Consider the following 8,147-nt stretch of genomic DNA (forward strand, 5'->3'; position numbering starts at 1 on the left):
TTGCTTACTTCCCTGGAATTTGGCAGAACTGAGAACAGGAAACTTCTGTAGAAATATGTAGTAATTCATCCTTTAGAGAAATGAGTTGTCATTGTACGTGCCTGGCCCTGGCCACATCAGGGTGTATACAGATTATATTACCCAAAACTTTTTCCATTTGCCATGTTTCAGATGGAACCCTCTCTTCACCGTAGGGAGAAATAAGTTATTAACAAAGTGCAACATCCATCCAGACCACTAAAATAGCTAGTCAGCTTTTTTACACTTTATGGCATAGTGGGGTGCAGGATCCAGAAAAACACATTCTCCCACAGGAGCAAGGGACAAAATATAATATCTCAGGGTCTGATAGCACAGAGGGGCCAGGACTTTTCCTGTGAAGATCTCCATCCTGCTGTACTTTTATCAGGGTGGGGCAGGATCCCCCTGCCCTTGGGAGAAAGGGAGGGTACAGCCTCAACCCCTACAGATCTCAGGGTTCTGTTAGAAGCACAGGATCACATGTGCAGCAACCCTCTATATCTCCCATCCTGGTTCTGGGACCACATGCCTAGCAGAGTGCTCCACACCCTGGCAGTGTGCTACCAGGGCCTCCCCTGGTCCATGCTGTTCCTGGGACTCTTCTTGAAGGAGGGAATTTCCCCATCATGGAGATGGCTCTGTAGGAAAGGTAATGTGGATTCTGTCTGTATTAATCTTCCTTGGAAACCTCCCCAGAGGAAGAGGTGGGATGCAAAGGACCCTTTGACCTGCTCACTCCTCCCGAATCTGGCCAGTGACTTCCCCCTCATTCCGCATGGATTCAGAGACAAATCTTGAGTGCCTCCTCTGGCCCACCCTGGGGCAGTGCAGCTCTGTACTATCCCCTCATTAGAACTGTGCTTTGCCATGCCCCCTCCTCCACTGCATCAAACACAGCCATCCTGTCCTTTTTCAAACCCCTTCACAACTTAGCTCTGCCCAGTATACTGTGAGCTCAACTCTCCCCTTCATTCCACCAACAGCACCAGCCTCAATCGCCCACCTTATTTCTCTCACCAGCTTCTTCATGTTTTCTCTCTCTTGGGCCTCAGAAAATCTCCCTTTCAAATTCCATAGTGCTAACTTTGTCCTCCTTCCAGTCACTCCTTAAAACTCACCTAACAGCTCCAGAAAGCTGCCATCTGCTAACAGCTGGGAAGGTGGTTAAGCTGTGATTACAGCTCCTGCTTGGCTAAGAATTGGTTACAACCTTCTCTTTTTTTGTCATTACTTTGTCTTTGTGCGTCCCTGGCCTGCTTGTTTGTCTCATCCACCTGCTACTTCTTGTCTATTTAGAGTGAGAGCTGTTTGGCCTATGTCTGTACCTTACCTAGCACAATGGCTCCTAGGCACTTCTGTTATATAAATGTTAGGTAGTAATAAAATAGTCGTCACTCTGGCATAATCTGGCTACTTCTCTCCCCACCACACAGTTCTCTGTAGGACAAAAGGAAAAGCTGCAGACAAGTCCAGTGAGAAAAACTGGGCAATGCTTATTTGTTCCTTATCTCCAGATTGATTTTTCCATCAAAGTTCTCTTTTCATGCCCTTTTGTCAGCAGGCCAACACTTTGAGTAGACAGAGTGAAGTGTGAAAGCACAAGACACCAAGTGCTGTTTCTCAAGTCCTGATGAGCTAATTTCTGATAATGGTTCCCACTGTGTTACCACTCCATTTCAGCAAGCTGATTTCAGACAGGTAATATCTGGGAAGGGAAGGTGATCTGGCAGTGGGCAAAGGCAGGCACAATTCCCAATCCAGAGGAAATTCAGGGCTGGCCAGCTGACACTCAACAGCACCTTGGCACTCTCACCTTTAACAGATAGCTTAGTGGTTTGAGCATTGGCCCAATGAGTTCAATCCTTGAAGGGACCATTTAGGGATCTGGGGCAAAAATCTGTCTGGGGATTGGTTCTGCTTTGAGCAGAGGGTTGGACTAGATGACATCCTGAGGTCCCTTCCAGCTCTGATATTCTATTACTTCTGTGCAGGGTTTGTCTAGGACTAGGAGAAAGGTTGGGTTTGACTAGCACCAGCTAGGCAGGAGTCTGGGCTATAACAGGACTTCCTAACATCAAAGACAAAGTTATCAGGGATCCCCACTAAGAAAAGTTGTCGCATTTAGGTCAGGCTTAGCTAAACTCAGGTTAGCTAAAAACAACCCCTTTTCCTAGTCTAGACAAAGGTGGACGGCAGACACATGACTCCATTGTTCTGCACTTGAACAGCTGTGCAAAGTGAGTGTAAAATGCTAGCAGGTCAGGATTCTCCACTGACTTACACCCTTTGACCTCCACTTTGCACAGCTGCAAGGCGCTGGAGAATCAGGCCCTACCAGTTCCAACTTGCAATTCTCCATCTTGACACAAGAGAAACCTCCTCTCAGCTGAAGCTAGAACTTTTTATGCTGGACCCTGTTCTCCCCAAAGGTGGCATCCTCACAGTACAGATGCAGCCAGGCATGGCTGGTTTTATTTTATGCAAATTAGGCATGTGGGATTAGGATCCTCAGGATTCTGGCCCCACAGCTCCTGACACGACATTTCTTCATTTGTTATTTTGAGCCCTTGCTGCCAAAGAGCTGAATCACCGGGGGCTCTCTCACACTTCATTAGCAATGCCGTCAGGTACATTCTATTCCAGTCAATCCCACTCTCACAATTTACACTAGGAAAACAACGTTTAGTAGCCAAGTGTGGATGGGAACGTTTCCTTGTTCTATTGCCGTTGGATGTTTTGTAATTGGATCCTGGCCTCTCTCCCTCTCACACTGCATCCACAGTAACTTGACACAGTGCATAAAAGGAAAGAGCATTTCTACTTCTCCACCCCAAATTAATGCAACTGTCTCCTGCTTTTCATATTCCATGCTGTAGTTTTCAGAAGGGACTGTCAATGAGTAATAAGATTGGGGACACTGACAGCTGGAGCAAGAATACACAGCTGTTTTGTGCCTCACAGTTAGCTCTAATTCATGGGCCTCCAGAATGCTAGCTCTGAAACTCAGCATCTCATACCTAGCAGCAATGGTTGCTTAGTTGGCTTTACAGTCAGAAATCCCTACAATATTCTCAATAAATTATTGCTCATAACACTTCATGCAGTCTAGTTTGGCTTGAAGGCAGTTCTGTACTGAATTTTTAGCACCAGCTCACACTACACTGATTCACTGGTGTAAGACGGGGCTTCCACTATGTACCTACAGCAGGGAGGGCAAACTATGGCCAGCTGGCTGGATCCAGCCCGTGGGATTGCCACCCCCGTGGTGCCATGGGGCTAAGGCATGCTTCCTGCCTGCTCTGGCTCCACACCACTCCGGGAAGTGGCTGGTATCACATCCCTGGGGGTGTGGGGAGGGGCAGAGGGCTCTGCGCACTGCCCTCACCTGCAGGCACTGCCCCCTGCAGCTCCCATTGGCCAGGAGCGGGGAACCGCAGCCATTAGGAGCTTCAGGGGAGGTACCTGCAGGCAAGGGCAGCACGCAGAGCCCTCTGCCCTCCCACTCCCCCAGGGGCTGCTTCCGGGAGCAGTGTGGGCAGGGAGCCTGCCTTAGCCCTGCTGCATGCCGCTGCCACTCCAGAGCCGCTCAAGGTAAACGGTGCCAGGCCAGAGTCTGCACTCTGCACCCCAACCTCTGATCCCCTGCCACACCCCTCCTGCACCCCAACCCCTTGCCCTGAGCCCCCGGCCTCACCCTGCACCTCTCCTGCACCCCAACCCCCTGCCCTGAGCCCCCAACCTCCTTCCCTCAGCCCCCTGCTGCACCCCACACTCATCCTGCACCCCAACCCCTTGCACTGAGCTCCTTCCTGCACACTGCATCTCCTCCCACACCCCAACCCCTTGCCCTGGCCCTACATTCATGGCCCTGCATGCAATTTCTGTACCCAGATGTGGCCCTCGGGCCAAAAAATTTGCCCACCCTGGTCTACAGTATAGTGTGTCCATTTTAGAGGGCTATAGTGGTGTAACCGCAATTATGTCATTACACTAGTGCAAAGTTCCCTAGCCTAGACAAGCCTTAAGGGCTGTCTACACTTAAAAGGCTACAGTGGCACCGCTACTCCGCTATAACGCTTCAGTGTAGATGCTACCTACACCGAGGGGAGGGCTTCTCCCCTCTGTGTAGGTTATTCACCTCCCCCAGAGGTGTTAGCTAGGTTGATAGAAAAATTCTTCCATCAAACTTAACTCTGTCTCCATGGGGATTTAGATTGGCTTAACAATGCTGCGCAAGGGTATGGATTTTTCACACCCCTTACTGACATAGTTAAGCCAACCTAATTTTCTAGCATAGATCAGGCCTGAAACTGGTAATAAAGAGAGGAAGATAATTTAGACAAGGCTGCTTAAAGTCCCAGAACTGTGGTGCAGGAGAGAAGGAGGTGGTTGATTGGCAGAGAGATTGGCTAAATAAATAAATTAATTAAATAAAGAAGATTCCAGGAAGGAAAGCTCCTAAGCCAATGATAAGAGACTGAAGAAAAATGAACTGAGTGATCAGTTTTCCGTAAATCTATGGGGCATATTCTGCTCTCATACTGGTTTTACATTGTTGTAACTCCACTGACTTCAGTATAGCTAGCCCTGATTTACTGTAGTGTAAATGAGTAGGATTAGACCCTACATGTGATATTAATAAAACGTTATCAGCAACCACCTGGAAATCCTCCCAGCAAAACCAAAATGACAGTGAAATTATTTTGAACTCTTGTTGTTTATTTGTGTTACAGTAGTGCCTGGAGGCTCCACTCAGGATCAGAGCCCTCTTGTGGTAGAGCTGGAAACTTCTCCAGTTTCCAGTTTGTGGAACATTAAGGTAGAGTTTAAGTCCTTTAGCCACAAGTTTTCTGCTCTTGGAGGAACAATGTATTTCAAAACTACCAGGTAATGGCGCACTACAGAGAGGAAAGGCTTTTATCTTAATGACACCACTTCCTGCTTTCTCCTGCCCTGGAGATTTAATGGCAACTCCTGGCAAGTCTATTTTAGACATCAGGCAACAACACTGAAAGCACAAGCAGGAACAACATGCTGTTCAGTGGATGAGAAGTGAGCACCCAATTCTCTACTCATTAAGTGCACTTATTTTCATTTAGTGATGAGGATTTTGTGTTGCAGAAGCTAAACAAACAAGCTATTGGTACTTACCTCTTTTTGTTATTTATTAGCTAACGTGGCTGGTCGAGTCTCACTCTGGTTGCTTGTAACAGTCTCTGTAGGTGACAAGGCTAGGTCTGAATTTGATATACTTGTGTGTTTTATAAGACTTCCTCCTCACTGAGTGCAAGTGCTCTGAATTCTGCAATTGTTCTGCCCCTGGGGTTCAGAAAGCTATTGAATACTCTGAGTGCATCTATAACCTGCTTTTGGACCTGTGATTTTCAAAGTACTTAGTGTTTCTGTCTATGATGGAGGACAAGCAGTGGGAAGTCAGAGGTTGCAAGGACCCCATGACGCAAAACATACAGAAAAATGTTTCCTGCCTATCAAAACATGACTGAAATATAAAGAGACCCCTCCTCCCACATCATTAGAGACCTGTCCTGTTCATGCTACCAGAACTTGCAAATAGATTCAGTGACATGAGTCCTAAGAGCCCTGCTTGTACCTCAGGGGTTGCATCATATGGTGAGTTTGTGATTTGTTGGATAAGCTCAGTGGGATCAGTTACAAAGGGCTGCAGTTTCTCTTCTATCGGGCTCCAGTGTCAGGGAAATAACATTACCTTTTTAGCCAACATCATTCAACAAGCGGTGATATGTTTTCAAGACACAGGGTGGCTGACTTTCTGCTGAAGCAGAACATCTGATCAATGACTCGGGAAAAGGAGACCTGATCATGGTTTGCTCATGAATTCCCATAAATTTTTGCCATTTCTGCCAGTCCAAATTTCCTGTTTTTTAATTGCTTCTCTCTTATTTATAAAAATGATACTGAATATGCAAGTTTTTAAATACCTTACTAAATAGTAAGGTAGTGATTTCATCACCCCTCTACCCTCCACTTGGCACTAATATGTCTGACAATTCAGAGTACATTAGAGGCATATAGCATGTCCCAAAGAGCATTTGTAGTTATGTTTGAGATATCGAAGGGTTTTTTTAAAAAAAAACAAAACAAAATCCTAGTAGCTTTGGAAATTGGTGAACTTCTGCAGTTAAAAGTATCCACCATAACAGCATTTAACTTAGCATTTAGGTTGCTCACAAGTATATTTCATATGAAAAATGCAAACACTAAAAAGTAAGGAAACCCTAAATGAAGGCAACATTCACACCCAGTAAACTACAAGACAAATTGTCAAACATTGGCCTTCTACCATTATGACATTCCACCATAGTGAAGTCCTCTCTGTTATACCAAAGGTCTGGCTATGCTGCAATAAAAAACCCTGCTTGAGTGAGATACCCTCAGTGTCTGCTCAACAATGTTATGTCTACACTGCAATAAAAAACCAGTGGCTGGCCTGTGCCAGCTGACTTTGGCTCATGGGCTGTTTAATTCCAGTGTAGATGTTCAGGGTCAGGCTGGAACCTGGGCCCAAATGTCTACACTGCAATTAAACAGCCTCTGTGAGCTCAAGTCAGCTGACACAGGCCAGCCACTGTTTTTTTTATTGCAGTGTAGACATAACATTGTTGAGCAGACACGGAGGGTATCTCATTCAAGGCATGAAATCACACAGCATTCCACAACCGTAATTCTGATCTTCCAGTGCACCATCAATAATTTAACGACAACTATCTTGAAACTACAATCTTGGCATTTTCACATTTCAAAACCCAGAAAGAGAGTTACCCATCTGTTGGCTGTTTGTAGTGATTATTTGGTGCAAAGTGGTCTTAGCAGATGGAAGAATCCAATCCCATGTGTTTGCTTTCTGTGGCCAGAGGGAATTCTTAAGTCATGCAGCCTTATAGAGAATAGGGGTTATGTTGGCTGGAGACAACACAACCAAATTATTTACAAAAAAATACTAGGGCTGTCGATTCATCGCAGTTAACTCACGCAATTAACTCAAAAACTTAATTGTGATTAATTGCAGTTTTAATCGCGCTGTTAAACAATACCAATTGAAATGTATTAAATATTTTTGATATCTTTCTAAATTTTCATATATATTGTATTCTGTGTTGTAATTTAAATCAAAGTGTATATTTTTATTACAAATATTTGCGTTGTAAAAATGATAAAACAATATTTTTCAACTCATCTCATACAAGTACTGTAGTGCAATCTCTGTCATAAAAGTAACACAAATGTAGATTTTTCTTTGTTAAATAACTGCACACAAAAATAAAACAGCGTAAAACTTCAGAGCCTACAAGTCCACTCAGTCCTACTTCTTGTTCAGCCAATCACTAAGGCAAACAAGTTTGTTTACATTTACAGGAGATAATGCTGCCCTCTTCTTATTTACAATATCACCTGAAAGTGAGAACAGGCATTTGCATGGCACTTTTGTAGTCAGCATTGCAAGGTATTTATGTGCCAGATAGGCTAAACATTTGTTTGCCCCTTCATGTTTTGGCCACCATTCCAGAGGACATGCTTCCATGCTGATGACACTCATCAAAAAAAGAATGTGTTAATTAAATTTGTGACAGAACTCCTTGTGGGAGAATTATATGTCTCCTGCTCTTTTTACCAGCATTTTGCTATATATTTCATGTTATAGCAGTCTCGGATGAGGACCTGGCACATGTTGTTCATTTTAAGAACACTTTCACTGCAGATTTGACAAAACACAAAGAAGGTACCAATGTAAGATTTCTAAAGATAGCTACAGCACTCGACCCAAGGGTTAAGAATCTGAAGTACCTTCCAAAATCTAAGAGGGATGAGGTGTGGCACATGCTTTCAGAAATCTTAAAAGAGCAATACTCCAATATGGAAACTACAGAACCTGAATCACCAAAAAAGAAAATCAGCCTTCTGATGGTGACATCTCACTCAGATAATGAAAATGAACATGCATCAGTATGCACTGCATAGGATTGTTATCGAGCAGAACCCATCATCAGCATGGACACATGTCCCCTGGAATGGTGGTTCAAGCATGAAGGGACATATTTATGTGCCAGATGCACTAAAGATTCATATCTTCCAACACCGGCTACAAC

The sequence above is a fragment of the Gopherus evgoodei genome, chromosome 4, assembly GCF_007399415.2.
Source record: "Gopherus evgoodei ecotype Sinaloan lineage chromosome 4, rGopEvg1_v1.p, whole genome shotgun sequence".
Taxonomy (NCBI): domain Eukaryota; kingdom Metazoa; phylum Chordata; order Testudines; family Testudinidae; genus Gopherus; species Gopherus evgoodei.